The sequence below is a fragment of the Dermacentor silvarum genome, chromosome 1 (genome assembly GCF_013339745.2).
Source record: "Dermacentor silvarum isolate Dsil-2018 chromosome 1, BIME_Dsil_1.4, whole genome shotgun sequence".
NCBI lineage: Eukaryota > Metazoa > Arthropoda > Arachnida > Ixodida > Ixodidae > Dermacentor > Dermacentor silvarum.
The window spans coordinates 320,290,826-320,313,073 of NC_051154.1; the positions used below are offsets into that span (position 1 = coordinate 320,290,826).

The window sequence follows — 22,248 nt, forward strand, 5'->3', positions numbered from 1 at the left end:
AGTTTTTTTTCGTCTGCCTTCTCCCTTTGGTGTAGCACACTCGCTGTTTCTATAGGGCTCATTTTTATTTCCTCTTTAAAATGTTCCCAGTTTGCAATAATGTCTCTATGATCACGCGTTTGCAAACAGTCCATTGCATAGGTACAGGCAACATGCTGTCAATGAGATCTTTATAAAGCTGTTTCCTTCTAATATCAGCAAGATACTGCGCAGAAAAACAAACTTTCAAACACTGAAATGCGCGCACAACCTCCCAAAGAAAGCCGCGCACCCGCACATGTTTCACAGGGCTGGATGATACAATATATTCAGGCAGTGCCTATTTAAACCAAATTTGAATTACCGTCCGCAAGAATGCGTCTTTTTGGTCTCGTAGGAACAGAAATCTGGCCACGAGTTGCCTGATAAACAAATGAGCCAAACCTAGGCCCCCTATCCCACAGATAGAAAGAGATTTGTGCGACTTGTCCTCTCCCAACTCGACCCCCAAATTAACACTGCGAAGACTCGATGCAATCTCTGGACGCTGGTCCGTGACATGCACAGCACCGGAAGCACGTACCACACCTTTGCCACCAAAAAAAGGTTGCATACTGTGGCCCGAGCAAAAATTGAAACATCACGGCCATCCCATTTCTGCGTCCTTTCTCATGTGCGCTCAGTTTCCGCTTCCTAATATGTTGCAGGTTCTCGATAGTGGTCTAGCGGCACTCCCAAGTATTTGACAGGTGACGTTGCCCACTGAACGCTCTCGAACATAACAGGCGTGTAATCCCAATCGCCGTGCCAGAAGCCAAAGCACTTTTCCCAGTTAATCACGCTTCCGGAGGCTTTGCAATACCTAGCCGCGTCTTTCACCGCTTCAGCTATACTGTCTTTATGTTCACAGAAAATAGCGATATCATCCGCATATGAAATAACTTTAACTTCGGTGGACAACATCGTGAAGCCTCGCACTTTCTCGTTTGATATAAGTTTCAGGCAAAAAGGTTCCAGATACAGTGCAAACAGCAATGGAGACAACGGGCACCCTTGTCTCACTGAAAAACGAACAGCGATACTTCCACTCAGTTGCTTATTAACAATGATGTTTGCCGTACAACCAGCATATGCCATTTTGACTTCTTCCAAGAGCACTCGGCCGACATTCACGTGCTCAAGGATAAAAAACAGGATATGGTGGTTGACGCGGTCAAAGGCCTTTTCCATGCCTAGTTGCAACATTGCTACACGTTTATCAAAGGCATCGCAGCATTCCAATACGCTCCGTGCTACATGAATATTTTTCTGTATCGTGCGCCCTTTTATTCCGCAAGTTTGGTTAGGGCCAACAATACATTTTATTACATTCTGCAACCTTCTACCCAGAACCTTCATGAAAATCTTGTAGTCCACCTTCGTGAGACTTATGGGCCGATAAGCTTTGACTGACAATCTCTTAACCGGGTCATCACTCTTCGGAACCAAGACGATGTGCGTTCTTCGAAAAGACGGAGGCATCATCTGTTTTTCGTACGTTGCTTGAATTACGTTGTGTAGAATATGCGCTATGTCTCCTTTGAATGCTTTGTAAAAAGTTCCGCCCAGCCAGTCCGGTCCAGGTGATTTACCAGAGCTTAACTCGTCGATTGCGTGCTCCACTTCCTGTGCACTAATCGGCTTCTCAAGCCCAAGCTTGACTTCATCATCTAAGATAGGCATTATTGTCAACAATTCCGCCGTAAGGCCCTCTTGTACGTTTGACTCGTGACCCAGTAGTCCTTCGTAGTAATCAACAAACGCACGCTGAATAGTGTTAGAATAATGAGCAATTTTGCCCTTGTAATCTATCCCTATTATCTCCTTGTTGACTTAATATCGCTTTTCGTCACAGAGGGACCGTTTTGTCGGCATCTCGCCCACCCACAGCCGTTCTGTACGTGCTCGTATGACTGCTCCTTTGTATTTTTCTTTGTCCATCAGTTCTAATTTATTTTTTGTTTCTCTTATTTCTTTTGCAAACTGGCCCGGCTGCACGCTTTCCGAACTCAGAAGCAAATTTAAGCGGCTATGAAGTTTTTTTTCGTCTGCCTTCTCCCTTTGGCGTAGCACACTCGCTGTTTCTATAGCGCTCATTTTTATTTCCTCTTTAAAATGTTCCCAGTTTGCAATAATGTCTCTATGATGACGCGTTTGCAAACAGTCCATTTTTTTCTTTTACTGTACGCACAAAAATTTCATCCTGAAGAAGCTGTTCACTTGAGCCAGTAAACCTGTTTCCGCGGCCAAGCTGGGCCGCTCCGTTGGAGAACATGATTTCACGTTCGCTCGCCACGGTGGCAGGAAATGGAATGATTGCGCCACGGAGGCGATACGCGTGTTGCGCTTTACCTTCTGTGCCCGTTACTGTCACGCAACGCACATGTAAAAAAAGGAAGACCACCGCCCCCGGGAGGGCTTGAACCTCCAACCTTTCGGTTAACAGCCGAACGCGCTAGCCGATTGCGCCACGGAGGCGATACACGGGCTGCGCTTTACCTCTTGTGCCCGTGACTGTTATACAACGCACATGTAAAAAAAGGAAGACCACCGCCCCCGGGAGGGCTTGAACCTCCAACCTTTCGGTTAACAGCCGAACGCGCTAGCCGATTGCGCCACGGAGGCGATACACGGGCTGCGCTTTACCTGTTGTGCTCGTGACTCTCATGCAACGCACATGTAAAAAAAAGGAAGACTACCGCCCCCGGGAGGGCTTGAACCTCCAACCTTTCGGTTAACAGCCGAACGCGCTAGCCGATTGCGCCACGGAGGCGATACGTGTGCTGCACTTTACCTCTTGTGCCAGTGACTGTCATACAACGCACACGTAAAAAAAGGGCAGACCACCGCCCCCGGGAGAGCTTGAATCTCCAACCTTTCGGCTAACAGCCGAACGCGCTAGCCGATGGCGCCACGGAGGCTTTTTTTTTTCTTTATTGCCGTTCTTTGACAAAAATACAAACACACACACATGAAGCGAATATGATATTTACAATGCTCTGGTGGTATAAACGCCTGCCGTAAATTGGCTGGCGCACTATGTTAAAAACGCTTTAGACAGACGAGTAGATCTAACAAAGTTGCCCATTCAGGCTTAGCTAGTCGTGCATTGCAAGCCTCGCGCAAGAACAAAATACTTTCAATAAAATGCTCCCTAGCTGAGCGAATAACCAGACGTTCATGCCTGACATCCATGCGCGTTTTCCACAGGCTGTGTAGAGTCAGCGCCATAAACATGTCAAAAGGAACACCATCTTCACTCGCAATTGGAAGGAAACGGATGCCGTGTGGTGTGACAGGTAAAACCTTTTTCAGTGTACGTTGCAGAATGTCCCACAGGAAAAGTGCGTCCGAGCAATCCAAGAAAATGTGTTCTATTGTCTCGGGTTTCCTACACAAGATGCAGTTTATGGACCACGCCACAAAAAGGCCTTTTTGTTGTAGCCAAGGATTGACGGGAAGAGTTCCAGTATGCAGTTGGAAGAAGAAAGTTTTGACCCCAGACCGCACTGGCATCCGTTTCACTCGCTTCAATACGTCCACTCCTGTGGTCGCTGAATACATAGAACGGTACAAAGGAACCGGCATACAAATATCTACTAGGTCCTTGTACAATTTTTTCCTTCCAACAATAGCAAGACAATCAAATGAAAAGCGAGCACACAAGAATTCCACGGACCAAGCTACCTCCCGTAAAAAGCCGCGGAGACTTGCACCATTTGCCGATCTTGAGGATACGATAAACTGAGGTAACACATCTCGTAAACGTACTTGGCTCACTGTTCGCAAAAAGGGATCCTTCTGATCTCGCAGGAAAATAAATCTCGAGACAACTTGCCTCAAAAACAAATGCACCAACCCAAGGCCCCCAGACTTCACCGATCGAAATAAATTCGTGCGACTGGTTCTCTCCCATGTGGATCCCCATATAAAAACAGCGCATGCTCTGTGTATCTTTTGGATGGTCATTCTTGACACGCACAGTGCTTGCAGCACATACGAGATTTTCGCAAAAAGAAAAAGATTGCATACTGTTGATCGCGCGAAAATCGACAAATTCCTACCTCCAAACTTTGTTGCTTTAACTTTAACTTGCTCTACTTCTTCTTGCCAATAATCATTTGTATCACGGTAGTGTTGTAGCGCTACTCCAAGGTACCGCGCAGGTGTCACGGTCCACTGCATATTTTCAAAAAATTCTGCTTTATCGTTCCAATTACCATGCCAGATTCCCAATGATTTGCTCCAGTTTATCGCACTTTCGGTGACCTTGCAGAATCTGTTTGCTACCTCTACTGCATTAGAGACGCTTTCCTTGTCTCGACAGAATAGGGCGATATCGTCCGCGTAGGCTAAAATCTTTACTTCTCTGGAGGCCATCGAAAATCCCCTTATGATAGTACAACTAATAACCTTTAAGCAAAATGGTTCAATGTATAAGGCAAAAAGTAAAGGCGATAAGGCACATCCTTGGCGCAGAGCGGACTTAACTTCTATCATAGCCGTTGGCTGTTTGTTAACTATTAGTTTTGTAGATACCCCATCGTAACACATTTTAACACCTTGCAGAAGAACAGAACCTATGTTGGCATGTTCCAAAACAAGAAATAGTGTTTCGTGCGACACTCTATCGAACGCTTTCTCCCGGTCAAGTTGCAACAGTGCCACCCTATCTGAGAAAGCGTCACAACTTTCCAATATTGTTCTCGCTACATGTACGTTGGTGACAATAGATCGTCCTCTTATGCCACAAGTCTGGTGGGGCCCTACTAATTGTTGTATCACATTTTGGAGTCTCTGTGCAAGAACCTTGGTGTATATTTTATAATCTGTGTTTGTGAGACTTATCGGGCGGTACGCCCGTACCGACATCAATGCGTGAGTGTCTTCAGACTTTGGTATCAACACCGTGTGACTCTGACGAAAAGAAGGAGGGAGCACACAGTTCTCATACGCTTCCGTAATTACTTTATATAAGGGAATGGCTATGTCCTGCTTAAAGGCTTGGTAGAAAGCGGAGCTGAGACCGTCTGGCCCTGGCTTTTTTCCGGAGCTGAGCGCGTCAATCGCCCATTTTATTTCTTTGACAGTGATTGATTCTTCAAGCCTTTTCGTTACTTCACCCTCAAGGCTTGGCAATAGTGGCAAGAATTCATTATCAAATCCTTCTTCCCGAATAGGCTCATGCCCTAGCAGTTCGCAGTAATGCTCATAAAAGGCCCGGCGTATGGTTTCTTTGTCTCGTACAACCACACTGCCATATGTTACGGCTGTTATCTCATTCCGCGAGGCATAAGCTCGTTCGTCACCGAGTGAACGCTTCGTCGGCTGTTCGCCGCACCATAACTTTTCCGCGCGTGCTCGTATGACCGCACCTTTATATCTTTCAGCTTCGACTAATTCCAACTGGGATTTAAGTTCCTTTATTTCTTTCGTATACCTTCCAGGGCTATTATTTTCTAGGCATACATAAAAATTTAGATTCGTTTGCATTTCTACTTCTTTTTTCTTTTCCTCTCGTCGCAAGGCACCGGATCTTTCTATGGCGGACATTTTGACTTCTTGTTTAAAATGCTCCCACGCTTCTGCATGACTTTTGTGTTGTGTTTTGAACCATACTTGAAGTCTATCATTAACGCCGATCAAAAATGATTCATCTTCAAGGAGCTTCACATTAAATTTCCACAATTCCCAGTTGAAACCAGTCGACCTTTTCGGGCCAACAGCAAAAATAACTAAGCTGTGGTCAGAAAAGGAAACATGGCTCACTTCATATAGATTACACAGTGGTATTAGATCTGCCGATATGTAGGCGCGATCCAACCTGGCGTGACTATTTCGCTGATAATGGGTGAACGGTGTCGTATCTGCATTGGCCATCACACCCCCAACGTCCTCTAAATTGTAGTTTTCTATCGCCACATTCAAGTACCGCGCACTTGCATCATGAATAGGCGGGCTTCCAACCCTGTCTTTTACGTTACAGACGCAATTGAAATCACCCATCATCACAACAATTTCATCACACTGCAAATGGGCTTCAACACTTTCAAAGAAAGCCTTGCGCTCGTTCACCTTATTGGGTGCATACAAGCAAATAATCCGCCATTTCAAATCAGCAAAACACACATCGCAAACAATTAGTCGACCACCCTCGTCTGTGTATACGCTTTCTACCGAGAAGCCTAAAGCGCTTCTCAGAAATAGTGCACAACCGCCTGCAGTACCGACTGCGTGGGACACACATACGTAGAAACGTGACCTAAATGGATCCAGCATTCGATCCGTTCCTTCTTCACTATCGACTTTTGTTTCTTGTACAGCGATCACGTCAAGGTTCTTTTCCATGAACAGGCGACAAAGCTGGTATTGCTTGCGCCTTCCTGCAAGGCCTCGAACATTAATTGTACCAAATCGTTATGCTGTGTCTAAGTGTATTTCCATGGCAATGTGAGAAGGCGCGTCAGACCGAAATCTCTCTTAAGCAGACTACATGCCACAGTTGACACTCACTTGGTTCGCATGCGACGTCAGTCTTCACATCCTCCGTCGTCTTATCCGGCAGCTCGATGTCAGCCTCGGTCGAAAACAATTTTGGAGTCACCACCCCCCTCCCCTCCCCCACCGCAGTACGCCCACATACTGCGAACACTGGCTGCGGGTTCACGTCGGTCCCGACGCTGGCCCTTTTCTGTCCGCTGGGATGTTGGGTGCTGGCTTGAAGCTTAACCGGCGCCCAGTCGGTGTTTTCGCAAGTGGTTCTTCGTGGCTTGCTTCAGTTGATCTTTCGTCATTTTTCACGGTATTGTCAAGCGGGCGTTTTAACGGACCTGCTCCTTTGAGTGGTTCCGTCGTGTCCATAGGACTTGGAGTGTGTCCGAGTGATTCGGCAGGCTCGTTGACTGTCTTGTTCTTGTCATCCTTGTCGGCAAGGTTTTCTTTGGCTTCAGTTGGAGAGGACTTCTTTGCAACTTCTTTGGTGTCCATATTCTTCTCAGGCTCACGAGTGCCGTCCTTCGGAGCGGGGCTTTGCACCACGCCGTCCCTTCCACCGGCCTCTTCAGCATCGACTGCGTCCATTGTGTGCTCCTGGATGACTTCATCACTTTTAGTTGGTCCCGCCACGTTGGCGTATGTTCGCACGCACGAGCTTTCGTCATGCCCGAAGCGGCGACACATAGCACAGCGTGGCACGCGACACTCTCGCCTGATATGGCCTGTGCGGTTGCACCTCAGGCACAGCGGGGCACGCCCAGGCGCCACCAGCAGTGTCATGACGCGGAAGATCCGAAGTTGGTGCGGGAGGTCGTCAATGGTAACACCCGATTTGAGCTTCAGGGATACCGTGCGAGTTGACGAACCTTTATCAGTGATGCCTTGAACGCGCCACCGTTTCTTGAACATCTCGGTGACCTTCCCAAAAGGGGCGAGCGCGGCACGCACGTCCTCATCTTGCACGTTGTGCAGAAGCCAGTAGATCTTGAGCCGCACATCCTGGCTGTCTGGGTTGACCACCAGGCAGCGACGCTCCTTCACCATAATGTCACCGAGGTCCAGCATCTTCTTCATTGCCTCTGGGCTTCTAAACGTAACTGCCCACACGTGGTTCATCTGGAAGGCCCCCAAGGCGTCAACCTCGGGGAGCACTTCCAGGCGAACCAGCGTGTCTCGGAAATCCTCAACTCGGTAGGGTCTTGCCTTTACGTCTCCGTGAAGAAATAGCGTGTTGGCTACGCATGCTCCTGTAGGCAGAGGCGGCAAAATGACTTGGTAATCTTGGCAATCCATAGCAGCATTCCTGTTACCGCGGTTCGACTGAGCCGCTAAGACCGCCCCGTTGGAGCACATGAAAACACGTCCGTAGGCTTTCGCGGCCGCAAGTGGAATCTCATTGCGCCACGGAGGCGATACACGGGCTGCGCTTTACCTGTTGTGCCCGTGACTCTCATGCAACGCACACGTAAAAAAAGGGCAGACCACCGCCCCCGGGAGAGCTTGAATCTCCAACCTTTCGGTTAACAGCCGAACGCGCTAGCCGATTGCGCCACGGAGGCGATACACGGGCTGCGCTTTACCTGTTGTGCTCGTGACTCTCATGCAACGCACATGTAAAAAAAAGGAAGACCACCGCCCCCGGGAGGGCTTGAACCTCCAACCTTTCAGTTAACAGCCGAACGCGCTAGCCGATTGCGCCACGGAGGCGATACACGGGCTGCGCTTTACCTGTTGTGCTCGTGACTCTCATGCAACGCACATGTAAAAAAAGGAAGAACACCGCCCCCGGGAGGGCTTGAACCTCCAACCTTTCGGTTAACAGCCGAGCGCGCTAGCCGATTGCGCCACGGAGGCGATACACGGGCTGCGCTTTACCTGTTGTGCTCGTGACTCTCATGCAACGCACACGTAAAAAAAGGGCCGACCACCGCCCCCGGGAGAGCTTGAATCTCCAACCTTTCGGTTAACAGCCGAACGCGCTAGCCGATTGCGCCACGGAGGCTTTTTTTTCTTTATTGCCGTCGTCGACGTACAAAATCAAGGGTTACAAATGATAAAACGTGCCAGCCACACTTTGGCCAACACAGCACTAAAATCTTTTCAGTGACACCAGTTCATCGAGTACATACATCCATTGTGGTGGATCAGGCAGTGATTTGTAAGCGTCTCTCACGTAAACAACACTCTCAATGAAATGTTCTCGCACCGGTATTACAACCAAGTCTGCATGTTCAAATTGCATGCGAGTTTTCCACATAGCGTGGAGGCCCAGGACCATAATGAGGTCGTACGGTACTTGCTCTGAGGTATCTATAGGCAAAAAGCGTATCCCATACGGGTCCAGGGGTAACTGCTTCTTCAACGTTCTCTGCAGAACGTCCCAGTGAAAGATCGGGTCCCAGCAATCTAGGAAAACATGTTCTATTGTTTCTGGTTTTTTACATAAAAAGCAGTTGGTGTTCCAGGGGATGAAAATACCCTTGCTATGAAGCCAGGTCTTAACGGGAAGTGTGTTTGAATGTAATTGGAAGAAGGACTTAGTTGATGGCCGTACTGGCATTTTCTTCACTCTTTTTAGCACGTCCTGTCCGGGGCCTCCACGGTGTGGCGAGCGGTACAAAGGTACGGAGAGCATCGTGTCCACAAGATCTCTGTACAATTTTTTCTTTGTAACGGTGGACAGATACTGCTGTGAGAAACGCACATTTAACATCCTATATGACATCACCACTTCACGCAGGTATCCTTTCACAGTTCCCGGCATGTTCAGAGCCGACGAAACAACGAATCCCGGAAGAAGTCTGCCCAGCCGTACTTGTACTATTGTTCGAAGAAAGAGATCATTTTGATCCCGCAGAAACACAAAGCGTGACACAATTTGTCGCAAAAACAAGTGAACCAGACCAAGCCCACCTTTCTTGACTGGGAGAAACAAGTTTGTTCGACTCGTCCTCTCCCAGGTAGAGGCCCAAATGAAAGTAGCGAAAATGCGGTGAATTTTTTGTACGCTTACCCGCGCAGCACACAACACATTCATAACATACCATATCTTAGAAACTAAAAAGAGGTTTCAAACAGTGGCTCTAGAACACATTCACAATTGCTTTCCTCTCCAACCGTCAGCCTTTTCCTTTGCTCTCGAAGCTTGGTCGAGCCAGTACGGTTCGGCCTCACGGTAACTTCCGAGAGGCACCCCCAGGTACTGTGTAGGCAACTTTGAGCAATTCAATCGAGAAATGGTCTCCGGCGTGTCTTTCCAACTCCCATGCCAGAAGCCATAACTTTTATACCAATTTATCTGAGCTCCAGCTGAAACGCAAAATTTTTCGACTACAGTAGTTGCCTCTTTAATGCTGGCTTTATTTGTACAGAGAATCGCGATGTCGTCTGCATACGCCAATATTTTAACGTGTGCTGCCTGTAGTCGATAGCCTGCTATGCGGTCGTTGTTTTTAATGGCCAAACAGAGTGGCTCGAGATAAGCAGCAAACAGAAGGGGCGAAAGCGGGCATCCTTGACGCACCGAACAGAGCACACGAAAGCTATCGGTGAGCTCCCCATTAACAATGATTCGCGTTGAGCAGTCTTTGTACGCCATCGTTACGCCTTCCGTTATGACACTGCCAACGTTCGTATGTTCGAGTATGCATAGTAGAGCCTTGTGCGAGACGAGGTCGAAGGCTTTCGCCAAATCTATCTGCATCATCGCGACGTAATCGCCAATCGCGTCGCAACACTCTAGCACACTTCGAACCACGTGTACATTTGTTGTAATACTGCGGCCTTTAATGCCACAAGTCTGGTGAGGCCTTACCAATGTTTTGATGACACTTTGCAGTCGTTTCGCTAAAACTTTCGTGAATATTTTGTAGTCAACATTAGCTAGAGTTATCGGGCGATATGAGCCTGGCAAGAAACGTTTCTTTTCGTCATCACTCTTCGGGATTAGCACAATATGCGAGGTTGTGAAAGACAAGGGCAATCTTTTTCGGTCATACGCTTCGCTGATAACTAGATGGAGGACATTAGCCAGCGCTGACTTAAACGTTTTATAGAAAGTAGCCCCTAAGCCATCAGGCCCAGGTGCTTTACCGGGCGCCAACTCGTATATTGCGCACTCTATCTCACTCAGGGTAATGGGATGTTCTAGCCGTGCCTTAACATCTTCATCGAGCTTTGGCATCAATGAAAGGAATTCCGTCTGGTAGCCATCTTTAGGTTCACGTCGTTGACCTAAAAAGGCTTTGAAGTGATCGACGATCCCTTGTTTGATGTCGTTTTTGTCGGACGTGATGTCATTGCCTTTAGCTAGCTGGCGGATTTCCTTCCGACATGCGTACCTTTTCTCGTCTGAGAGAGCTCGTTTTGTTGGCGCTTCTCCCGCCCACAGCTTCTCAGACCTTGATCGCACAACGGCGGCTTTGTATTTCTCAGAGTCTATCCTTTCGAGTTCGGCTTTCACTTCCTTTATTTCGTTAACATACACACCAGGCTGGACACTTTCCATGCAGATGAAAAATTGCAGTTGCTGGCGAAGGTTCGTTTCTGCCTGTTTCAGGTTATGCCGAAGGACACTGCTTCTTTCAATAGCCATTGTTTTTACTTTCTGTTTAATTTCTTCCCATTTAATGGCGAAGCTTGCTAATTCGACTGAAATCAGGCTTTCTAGTTCCTTCGCAACAGCATCAACGAAAGCATCGTCATTCAGCAACTGCGCGTTGAATTTCCAGAGGTCCCAGTTAAAGGTGTGTTTGATCTGTCTTTTCCCAAAGGTGGCAGTTACCAAGCAGTGATCGCTATATGCAATGGGTTGCACATCATATTCACTACACAAGGGCACCAATTCGGCTGACACATATAATCTATCTAGCCGAGCGTGGCTATCACGCTGGAAGTGCGTAAACTGCGGGTGGGTACCGCTGGCGAAGACACTACCGATATCTTCCAAGTCGTAATCGTGCACCAGCGCATTTAGTAATACAGCACTCTTATCGCGAACGCGTGAAACTTTTGCGCGATCGTCAGCAGTGCATACACAGTTAAAATCCCCCAGCAGTATGACCACCTTGTGGCGGTTTACGTACGCTTCAAGTCGCTCAAAGAAGATTCGCCGGTCTGTTTCAATATTCGGCGCGTAGACACAAATGACTCGGAAATCCATATCGCAATAACAAAAATCAGCCACAAAAAGGCGACCTGTTTCACACGAAAACACTGACTTCACACAAATGCCAAAGTTTCTTCGAATGAATATAGCGCAACCACCTGATCCACCAACAGCGTGAGAAACACACACGTCGAAGTGCGCACGAAAATTGGACACCACTCTGTCGGTTAGCTCTTGGCTCTCTATTTTGGTTTCTTGGATTCCCACAAGATGCAAGTCATTATCTAAGAGTAGGCGACTTAGCTGACATTGCCGCCTTCTTGCACCAAGCCCTCGTACATTTAACGTGGCTACACGTAGCGCTCCTTCAATATTAGCTTCCATGACTACACGGTAGAATGGTGCCCATCACAGTTACGCAGGGACGAGTGTTGATAATGACGCGCCGATAACCGCGTCGAATGCCACAAAAGGGAACACAACCCGACCTCTCGAAAACAACACTCACATGCAACTCGGGCCCTCGTTCCTGACACATATCCAAGAGAATAGCGCTCAGGGTGACGGCCATTGCACTCAGGAAACCCCCAACCCGCCTCAAGCAAAACATAGTACAGAACTACGGAGGCGGTTTACCCGCCTGCCGTGGATCGGCCGTAATGTTCGGCCGCAGCTTCAAGGTTGGTCTCCTCATACCTGGCGCTTTGGGCGGTGGCTCGTCTCCGCCACTGCTGTCATGCATCGTAGCCAGGCTATTGGTCTGGTCGCGCGGACGTTTCCCCGCCTGCAAGTTGGCAAGCCCGGTGTGGGTGTCCATGTCTTCATGTTCAGGGGGGGTGGAGGCCGCTCCCGGATCAGGTGGGCTCTCTTCCTCACGGTTCGGCATGGCTACAGTGCCCTCCACTTGCTCTTGCAGTTCAGTGGCGACGGCTTCATCGACATGTTGCCCCTGTTTCTGAAGTCGTGCCTCCGACTGTGCCACCTCGCCAGCTGCTTGCTTAGCCGTGGTCGATGTGTCTTCCATATCCGCCTCGTCCATGAGTAGGGCGGAGTTGTCGTCGTTGCTCACGGGTCCGGTCACGCTTGCGTACGTCCGCTCGCACTGACTCTCTTCGTGACCGAAGCGTCGGCACGCACCACACCGCGGTATGCGGCAGTCGCGACGAATATGGCCCGTTCCGCGGCAGCGTAGGCAGAGAGGGGCCCTGCCCGGCACAACCACGAGAGCCAGCTCACCGGCGACGCTCACCTGGTGCGGGAGGTCGTCAAGCATTACGCCCGACTTCAACTTGAGCGTAACCAGTCTTGTAGTAGAGTTATTATCAGCCACGCCATGCACCCGCCACCGGTCGCGGGCGACGTCCGTGACCTTTCCAAACGGCGCGAAGGCAAGACGCACGTCCTCGTCAGGAACGGTGTGCAGCAGCCAATGCACTTTTAAGCGTACATCCTGGTTGGCGGGGTCAATGACGAGGCATCGGCCCTTCTTGACTTGTAGCTCACCAACACTGACGATCTTCTTCACAACTTCGTTGTCTTTGAAGGTCACGGCCCAAACATGGCTCATACGGTAGGCCCCGAGAGCCACCACTTCCGACAGGAGCGATAACGGAGCGAGCGCATGGCGGAAATCTTCCACCCGGTATGGGCGGGCCCTGATATCACAATGTAAAAAAACTGTGTTCACAACAAAACGCCCTGTTGGCAAACTCCGCAAAACAACTTGGTACTCGTTCTCCACAACGACACTCCTTTTACCGCGGCCGCTCTGGGCCGCTGAAGCCGCTCCTACGGAGCCCGTCATCGTACGTCCGTCACGCTCGGTGGCCGGAAGCAGAATCCATTGCGCCACGGAGGCGATACACGGGCTGCGCTTTACTTGTTGTGCTCGTGACTCTCATGCAACGCACATGTAAAAAAAAGGAAGACCAGCGCCCCCGGGAGGGCTTGAACCTCTAACCTTTCGGCTAACAGCCGAACGCGCTAGCCGATTGCGCCACGGAGGCGATACACGGGCTGCGCTTTACCTGTTGTGCTCGTGACTCTCATGCAACGCACATGTAAAAAAAGGAAGACCAGCACCCCCGGGAGGGCTTGAACCTCTAACCTTTCGGCTAACAGCCGAACGCGTTAGCCGATTGCGCCACGGAGGATTTTTTTTTCTTTATTGCTGTTTTTCAACAACACAACGCTTAGCACACATCACAAATGAGACATCAAAACAAGGTTACAATAAAGGTTGTTATGGTAATGCAGATAATACCGTCAATCACGTGGTGACCTGGCGATGTCATTTAAAATTCTTTTAGTCTAACCAAGGGTTCCACGCTGGCAGTCCAGGGGGAAACACATTCTTTTGTTTTTTCTACTTCTATTAAACGAGCCATGCTCTCTCGAAAGTACAGCCTTGCAGGTCTTCTATCTGGTTCACAGTAGAAGCCCGCGTTTCGTGAGCGCCATATACTGTGCAGGCCAGTCGACATAATCAGATCAAAAGGTACTCCTTCTTCGTTGTCTATTGCAAGGTACCTGATGGCGTGCGTATCTAGCTGGAATTCTTTTTTCATTGTCCGCTGCAACACATCCCAAAAATAGACCACCTCCAAACAGTGAAGAAAAACGTGATCGATGGTTTCCGGTTGTTTGCAAATAAAACAGTGAGAACCCCAGGGCATATAAAACCCACGCTCCTCAAGGAAAGTTGTTACTGGAAGCGTTCCGGTACGCTGTTTGAAAAAGAAAGATTTCACACTTGGGGGCGCTACTTGCATTCTTTTAACTCTTTTCAGGACATTCTAACCCTGGCCTGCACTGTATATGGCTCTGTACAAGGGAATCGGCAACACTATGTCACATATGTCTTTATACAATTTTCTCTTTGTAACAGAATACAAATTATCATTAGAAAAACGAACGCATAGAAATCGCACACTTGATACTACTTTCCGAAAGTAACCCTGCACCGTTCCCGACATGACATGGGTGCTAATAACATAGTGGGGTCGCCCTAATCTTGCCTGGCACATCGTTTGCAGGAATGAGTCGCTTACCTCGCAGAAAAAGAAAAAAACCTGTTCACTGTTTGAGAAAGATGTGCCAGTCAAAGCCCCCCACACTTTACTCTCCTGAACAAATTTGTGCGACTGCACCTTTCCCAGGTAGATCCCCACACAAAGATCGCAAGAACCCTATGCAATTTCTGCACATTTACCCTAGAACAGTACATAACTTGCATCAGATACCATAATTTAGCCACAAAAAGCATGTTATACACGGTAGCCCTCGCAAACATTGAGAGATAATTAGCCCTCCAAGCATTCGCCTTTTCACGTAAGAGGTCTGCTTGTTGCTGCCAGTAATCATTATTATATTTGTAGGACTGAAGTGGCATACCGAGGTACTTTACAGGCATCTTGTGCCAGAGGACGTTGGCAAAAATGTCCGGGGTCGACTGCCACACTCCGTGCCAAAATCCCAGGCACTTTCCCCAGTTTACCCGACTTCCTGTAACGTCGGTGAAAAATTTGACAGCTCTAATGGACTCTTCGATGCTTTCATAATCAATACAACACAAGGCAACGTCATCGGCATATGCGAGCAATTTCGCCTCTGACGATTGTAAACGAAAACCGGTAATAGAATTATTTTCAAGTACTGACAAACATAACGTTTCAATATAAATAAAGAGCAGAAGTGGACTGTTGGGGCAGCCCTGGCGCACCGAAGGCTGGATTTTGATGGGGGCCCCCCATGCCTTGTTAATAATTGGTCTGGTAGAGCAATTCCGATACGCCAGAGCTACACCGTCCATGATGATGGACCCGACATTAATGTGTTCTAATCTGGCAAACAAAATAACGTGCGCTACACAATCAAATGCCTTCTCCAGGTCCAACTGGAGTACGACCACACAAGCTTCAAGGGAAACGCAACACTCTAGAACGGACCGCATCTTATGAACATTCGTATTGCGACCCTTAATTCCACACGTTTGGTGCGGGCCGGCCAAGTCTTTAATAACTGTCTGAAGTCTAGCAGCTAGAACTTTCATTAAAACCTTGTAGTCCACGTTTGTGAGTGCTATCTGTCTGTATTATGTTACTTGCTTCAGCTTGTCCTCGTCCTCTGTCTTTGGAATCAGCCCGTGTGGAATTAATTGAACGATGGTGGTAATACCTTACCATGGTACGCTTCGTTAAAAACTGCTACGAGTACTTCTGGCAATTCCTTTTTAAACCGCTTATAGCACGCATGCAAAGCCCATGAGGGCCAGGCGACCTGCCGCGATTCAAATTATCAATCGCGCGTTCCACTTCAAAAACAGTTATCGGCGCTTCTAATACAGCTTTCGTTTCATCACTCAGTTGAGGCATGCGTGCTAAAAAATTCGCTTTAAAGCGCTCCAGGTCTACCTGCCTAAGTGTAAATAGATTCTCATAGTGCTGAAAGAACACACGTGCTATGCTATCGCTACCTGTAACTCCGTGACCACCCGCTTCGATCATGTCAATCTGATTGCTTCGTGCGTGCGCCTTTTCCAGTCTAAGCGCCCTTTTTGTGGGTGTCTCCCCCACAGCAAAGGACTCGGCTCTAGTACGAACTATAGCGCCGCGATAACGTTCCTCGTCATGCAGTTCAAGTTGCTGTTTGATATTCTGTATATCACTTTTGAATGCTCTCGGCTCTTTGCACTCCAGTTCTGTCAACTTTTCCAAGGTTGTTAGATTTTCGTTCTTTATTCCCTCATAATTTAGTGCGACGGAACCATCGATGGCTTTTATTTTTCTCTGCTGTACGGTCAGTTTGCGTACTTTCCAATTTCCGTACGGCCACTTTGCGGCCAGTGTACGGCCAGTTTGCGTAGTAGCCAATTTGCTTACTCTCCCCATCGTTCTGCAAGTTTATCATCTCCGTTCAGAAGTGTTTTTGCGATGCATTCCAACACATCTGCTACGAAATTTTCATCAGTGGTTTGTTTCGAATTCATTTTCCACAGTTCCCAAGAGAAGCTGCAACCTTTTGTCTTTCTTCATATGTCACATTTAACTAGACAATGATCAGTGAAGCAAATAGGACAGACATTGTAACTGTTGCACATCGGTATTGCTGCAAGTGACACGTAAATGCGATCTAAACGAGCATGGCTGTTTCCTTGAAAGTGCGTGAAACGCACATCTCGCGTCCCCATCATGCAGTCCGGCACGTCCTCCAATTCCCATTCAGTAATTATCTCGGACAAAATGTCCAGACCTTTATCGCTCTTTAGGCCTCTATTTTACCTATCTCTGGCATTTAGAGCACAATTAAAATCACCTAACAGTACCATATGCTTATCAGAAGACATGTGCTCCTCTAACTTCGAAAAAAAAATGCGACCGATCTTTTGACACGTTTGGCTCATAAATACTCAACACACGCCATTCAGGTCCACTCAATGCAAAATCGAACGAAACTAACCGGCCGGATGAACATGAAAAAATGCCTTGCACCGCGAGACCCGATAATTTCTTAACAAACAATACGCAACCCGCCGACGCCTGTATGGCGTGGCTCACTATCGCGTAATACCGTGACGTAAACCGCTGCACGATGCTCCGCGTCTCCTCGTCACCATCCACTTTTGTCTCTAGCACTGCTAACACGTCAAGCTCATGGTCCACCAGGAGCCTAAACACTTGGCTCTGCTTTCGCTTGGCGGCCCGACCTCGAACGTTTAGCGTCTCCAATCTAAGCGTCGGGTTAGTAGCCATGGCTGTCTAGTGAAATGAGATTTGGCCCGGAGCATGGTGCTTACCTTTAGCGTCTAGCACTCCGCTAGACGCCCCAGGTCCCACCGGTGGACCGGTGCCACTGGAGATTGGCGGTGGCTTCGTCTCAGTCTTTTTTTCTGCTGTAGTAATGTTGGGACGTGGCTTGTAGCTGCTGCGCCTGCCCACAGATGTCTTCGAAGGCGGCCCGTCCTCGCTACTTCCTTGGTTCGCTGCGTTGCTGCCTGCAGGCTGTTCAAGAGGACGTTTGACAGAGGCTCCGACGTTGCTGCCCGTTGCGTCGTTCTTTTCCGACAGGTCTTCCACTGTCTGCATTGAGACACATGCATCCGCCGAGTTGCTTGTGCTTCCTTCCTTAGTCTTGTCCGCTGTATCTTCTGCCCCTCCTTCGGTAGCCTTGTTATCCACTGGTGCCCCCGCCTCGACAGCCGGTGCAGGCGAACCGTCTGCCGCACTTGGGGTTGCCTGGTCTCCTGCCCCTTTTGCTGCGTCCTCGGCCACATCCATCACCAACTGCGCGGCGTCGTTACCCTCGGCCGGCCCGGTCGCAGAAGCGTACGTACGTATGCACTGGTCTTCCGAGTGACCAAACCTGCGGCATTGCGAGCACCGAGGGACTTTGCACTCCCGACGTGCATGACCAGAGCCTTGGCAGCGTAAGGACTGCATTAGGCGGCCAGGCACGACAACTAGGGCCAGTTCGCCTGCGACCCTGATTTGGTGTGGGAGGTCTTCCAGCTTCACGCCGCTCTTGAGCTTTTGCAACACGGAACGGGTAGTCGTCCCCTTGTCGCTGATTCCTTGAACCCGCCATCACTCTCGGGTGACCTGAACGACCTTTACAAAAGCCGCCAGCGCCGTTCTTACATCTTCATCGGCCACACCATGTATTAGCCAATGAAGACGCAGCCCAACCTGCTGATCTTGAGAGTCAACTACGATGCAGCGCTGCCCCTTTACCTTCAGCTCCTTGACGTGCAGCAGCCGTTTCGTGGCGTCGGCCATGGTCACCGTCCCGACGTGGTTGATCTGGTAAGGCAAAAGTGCAAGCACCTCCGGCAGCAGCCCTGTTGGGCCGAGAGCGTCCCGAAAATCCTCAGCTCTGTAGGGTCTGGCTCGCACGTCACCGTGCAAAAAGACGGTGTTTAGCACCACGCGTCCTTTAGGCAGGGGAGGCAAAATAATTTGATAGCCGGTGTCGTCTTCGCAGTTCCCCTGTTTCCGCGGCCAACGAGGGCCCCTATCGCCGCTCCACTGGAGCCCATGATTCTGCTGACCGCTCAGCTCGGCTGCCGGAAGCAGACTGATTGCGCCACGAAGGCGATACGCGGGCTGCGCTTTACCTCTTGTGCTCGTGACTGTCATGCAACGCACATGTAAAGAAAGGAAGACCACCGCCCCCGGAAGGGCTTGAACCTCCAACCTTTCGGTTAACAGCCGAACGCGCTAGCCGATTGCGCCACGGAGGCGAGACGCAAGCTGCACTTTACCTCTTGGGCTCGTGTCTGTCATACAGCGCACATGTACAAAAAAGAAGGAAGACCACCGCCCCCCGGAGGGTTTGAACGTCCAACCTTTCGGTTAACAACCGAACGCACTAGCCGATTTAGCCACGGAGGCTTTTTTTGTTTCCGGATTTGTCCACGTACAATAGATAGGAATTCGTCTTGGAATTCAACATACATACACTTGGTTACATTGTTCTAAAAATGAGGCGGACACTTCGGCTCTGGTTGTTAGGTTAGTAAGGATCTTGTGTTAGTAGCTGATCAAACATAGGTAACCACTCTGGGGCATCGGTCAGGGTCCTGTAGGCATCTCGTACGTACAGGGTCGTCCACTCTTAGCACGAACACGGCGCCGCGTGGCCGCGCTCCGCGGAGCGCCAGCACACATGGCGCGGCCGCGCATCGAAGCTAAGCGGCGCAGGCGCACAGGGGCTTGGAGGCGGTGCTTCGTGTCGTCTGCTAAAGTGCGCGAGCGCGCTTTGCTTTACAAGACAACAGGCGGCACAAACACGGCTCGCTCGCGCGCTTTAGCAGACGACACGAAGCCCCGCCTCCAAGTCCCTGTGCGCTTGCGCTGCTTAGCTTCGATGCGCGGCCGCACCATGTGCGCTGGCGTCCGCGGAGCGCGGCCACGCGGCGCCGTGTTCGTACTAAGAGTGGACGACCCTGTACATCATACTCTCCCAGAAGTACACTTTTGGTTAAAGAACCCCAGGTGGTCAAACTTAATCCGGAGCCCTTGTGGGAATCCTCGGGTCTCATGACCGCCGCACGCGTAGCGAACGTCGCGTCAGACGCATGCGCGCTAGGGAGAGTTGGGAGAGGGGAAACTTTCCTTCCGCGGGCGGCGCACGGAAATCGCAAGCGCTATCAGCCCCACCGGGTAGGTCACGTGACATCCCGTTGACATCGCCCGGGGCTCTTTGGTCCCCAGCAAGCGGCGATGGCGGAAGACTCCGCCGCCGCTCCCGTATTCCCGCACATGGTTAGTCAACCGCGTTCTTACCGCGGCAATCGCCGCGGCCGCCCGTATTCCCCAGTTGGTAAGTCGGAACCCCTTCTTTACCTAGTGTATTGTTCTCTTGGAGGGAACCCTCAGCGATGTCAACTATAGCTACCTGGCCTGCACGAAGTGTTAGTTGCAGTCGTAATAAATGCTTTCCGAGTGTGCACGTGGTTGTCGTCTATTGTTTCCTCGAGCTTGTACCGGACCGCGGTTGATGCGCAGGCATGCGCCAACCGCGGGGTTCGGTGTGTCGAGGCAGAGGGTCGTTGGAATCTCCCCTTATCCCGACACCCTCCACTACGGCGTGCCTTATAATCAGGACTGGTTTTGGCGCGTAAAACCCCTGAAAAGAAGTCCACTTTTGACGGTTGTGGTTTGACATGCTCGTGTCTTACATCCATCTGCATTTTTCATACACTGTGCATTGCCAACAACATCAGGAAATCACATGGCACTTCCGCTGTTTGATAAAAGGGCAAGAATCCAGTAAGCTGTAAGCGGAAATTGCTTTTTGACTCTCCTCTGTAAGATGTCCCACAGTAAAACAGAGTCGGAGCAATCTAAGAAAATATGTTCAATGGTTTCGGGTTTATTATATATAGGGCCCTACCGACGCTGCAACGCTAGCGCTTTGGTCGGCGCTACCAAATGGTGCCTTGGCGCCGACTGTCAAGGAAGTAAACAATACAGAAGCGCAGCGCGTGCAAGAAGCGCAAGCTCGGGACGCGCAGTGTTGTTCCAGGAGCTTGACACGCTGGTCTTCGCAGCCTCCGCTCGGCTCGCCGCCTTCTGAGTGGGAACGACGGCACTGCTCGTTCGCCGCCGTCATGTTAATTCCTACATATATATTATACAATTAGTGCCCCAAGGAACAAAAATACCTTTTTCTTTCAGCCAGTGTTTCACAGCGTGTGTGCCGGTGTGAAAAAGGAAGAAAAACATCTTGGGGGGGGGGGGGAAAGGAGGGGGAAGCCCTGACAGGCTTCATCTAAACGCACTTCATAACATCGCGTTCTGGTCCTAATACATATACGGAGCGATAGACAGGCACAGGACACTTCACATCAAGCAAGTCTCTGTACAATTTCTTCTTGGTAACACCCGAAAGATATTCCATTGAAAAGTGGCTTTTCAGTAGACGAAACTCACCAACGACTTCTTCATGAATCCTTTCACCGGAACATGGTTGGTAGAACACGATGACACTATGTACTCGGGTAACGCCTTGCTCAGAAACACTTGACAAATACTTTCCAGGAAGGCATCGTTTTGATGCCTCAAAAAAATGAACCACGTGACAACTTGTCTAAGAAACAAATGCGACAACCCCAGTCCTCCATTTTTAACCAAATCAAATAAGTTTAGACGAATAGTGCGCTCTCAATTCGATCCCCAGATAAAGACAGCAAACAGTCTGTGTAACTTTTGCAAGGACACGCTTGCCATGCAGAGTACTTGCATCATGCAGAAAACTTTTCTTACGATGAACATATTACACACAGTTGCACGTGTAAAGATGGAAAGATCACATCCGCCCATTTTGTTGTTTGAGATCTAACACGCTCTATTTCACCTGTCCATTGTTCTTTGTTTTCACCATAGCGTTCCAACGGAACGCCAAGATATCTGCCTGGCGTATCAGTAAACTTTATGCCTTCAAACTGTGTCGGCCGTTCGTCCCATTCACCGTGCCAAAATCCTAGGCGTTTGTGCCAACTAATGGCGCTTCCAGTTAAGCTGCAAAACGTTCTGGCTTCCTTAATGGCAATTTCGACGCTTTTTTGAGTGTGGCAGAATATTGCAATGTCATCTGCATATGGCAGAATTTTTATTTCGCGCGTCAAGAAGCGATGGTCGCATATCACTTTGTTGTTCAGAATTTTAAACAGAACGGTTCAAGGTATATTGCGAAGAGTAGGCTTGAGGCCGGGCATCCTTGGGCGTACACTAGAGCTTACTGGGATTTCTTCGCTAAGCTTGTTGTTAATAATAAGCTTTACAGCACAGTTTTTACACGCCATTTTCACACCTTCACTTATCGCACTGCCTACATTAATTTGTTCTAACAATGCGAACAGAATACGAATCTACGTTCGTTAAACTTATGGGCCGATAAGACTGTACTGACTGCAATTTGGAAGATTCATTGGGTATAGGGATTAGTACTACGTGACTTATTTTGAGCGATGGCGGCAGTTGCTTAGTATCGTAGGCTTCTGCTCTAACATGGTAAAGAATTTCTGCCGCTTCTTTCCTAAAAACTTTATAAAACGTTTTGCCCAAGGCCATCCGGCCCAGGCGCCTTGCCTTTGCTCAAGTCTTCAATTGCTTTTTTAATTTCATCTT

At 49.3% G+C, this 22,248-nt stretch overlaps 9 non-coding genes across 9 annotated transcripts; all 9 read right to left on the reverse strand.

Moving 5' to 3' along the window:
• Positions 1-2,422: 2,422 nt before the first annotated feature.
• Trnan-guu (transfer RNA asparagine (anticodon GUU)) lies at positions 2,423-2,496 on the reverse strand. Its single transcript has one exon. It is a non-coding gene; the product is annotated as a tRNA-Asn (tRNA).
• Positions 2,497-2,569: 73 nt separating this feature from the next.
• Trnan-guu (transfer RNA asparagine (anticodon GUU)) lies at positions 2,570-2,643 on the reverse strand. Its single transcript has one exon. It is a non-coding gene; the product is annotated as a tRNA-Asn (tRNA).
• A 74-nt stretch (positions 2,644-2,717) lies between these two features.
• On the reverse strand, positions 2,718-2,791 carry Trnan-guu (transfer RNA asparagine (anticodon GUU)). Its single transcript has one exon. It is a non-coding gene; the product is annotated as a tRNA-Asn (tRNA).
• Positions 2,792-7,998: 5,207 nt separating this feature from the next.
• Positions 7,999-8,072, reverse strand: Trnan-guu (transfer RNA asparagine (anticodon GUU)). Its single transcript has one exon. It is a non-coding gene; the product is annotated as a tRNA-Asn (tRNA).
• Positions 8,073-8,146: 74 nt separating this feature from the next.
• Trnan-guu (transfer RNA asparagine (anticodon GUU)) lies at positions 8,147-8,220 on the reverse strand. The gene has a single exon. It is a non-coding gene; the product is annotated as a tRNA-Asn (tRNA).
• Positions 8,221-8,293: 73 nt separating this feature from the next.
• Positions 8,294-8,367, reverse strand: Trnan-guu (transfer RNA asparagine (anticodon GUU)). Its single transcript has one exon. It is a non-coding gene; the product is annotated as a tRNA-Asn (tRNA).
• Positions 8,368-8,441: 74 nt separating this feature from the next.
• Trnan-guu (transfer RNA asparagine (anticodon GUU)) lies at positions 8,442-8,515 on the reverse strand. The gene has a single exon. It is a non-coding gene; the product is annotated as a tRNA-Asn (tRNA).
• Positions 8,516-13,552: 5,037 nt separating this feature from the next.
• Positions 13,553-13,626, reverse strand: Trnan-guu (transfer RNA asparagine (anticodon GUU)). Its single transcript has one exon. It is a non-coding gene; the product is annotated as a tRNA-Asn (tRNA).
• A 5,157-nt stretch (positions 13,627-18,783) lies between these two features.
• Trnan-guu (transfer RNA asparagine (anticodon GUU)) lies at positions 18,784-18,857 on the reverse strand. The gene has a single exon. It is a non-coding gene; the product is annotated as a tRNA-Asn (tRNA).
• Positions 18,858-22,248: the final 3,391 nt, after the last annotated feature.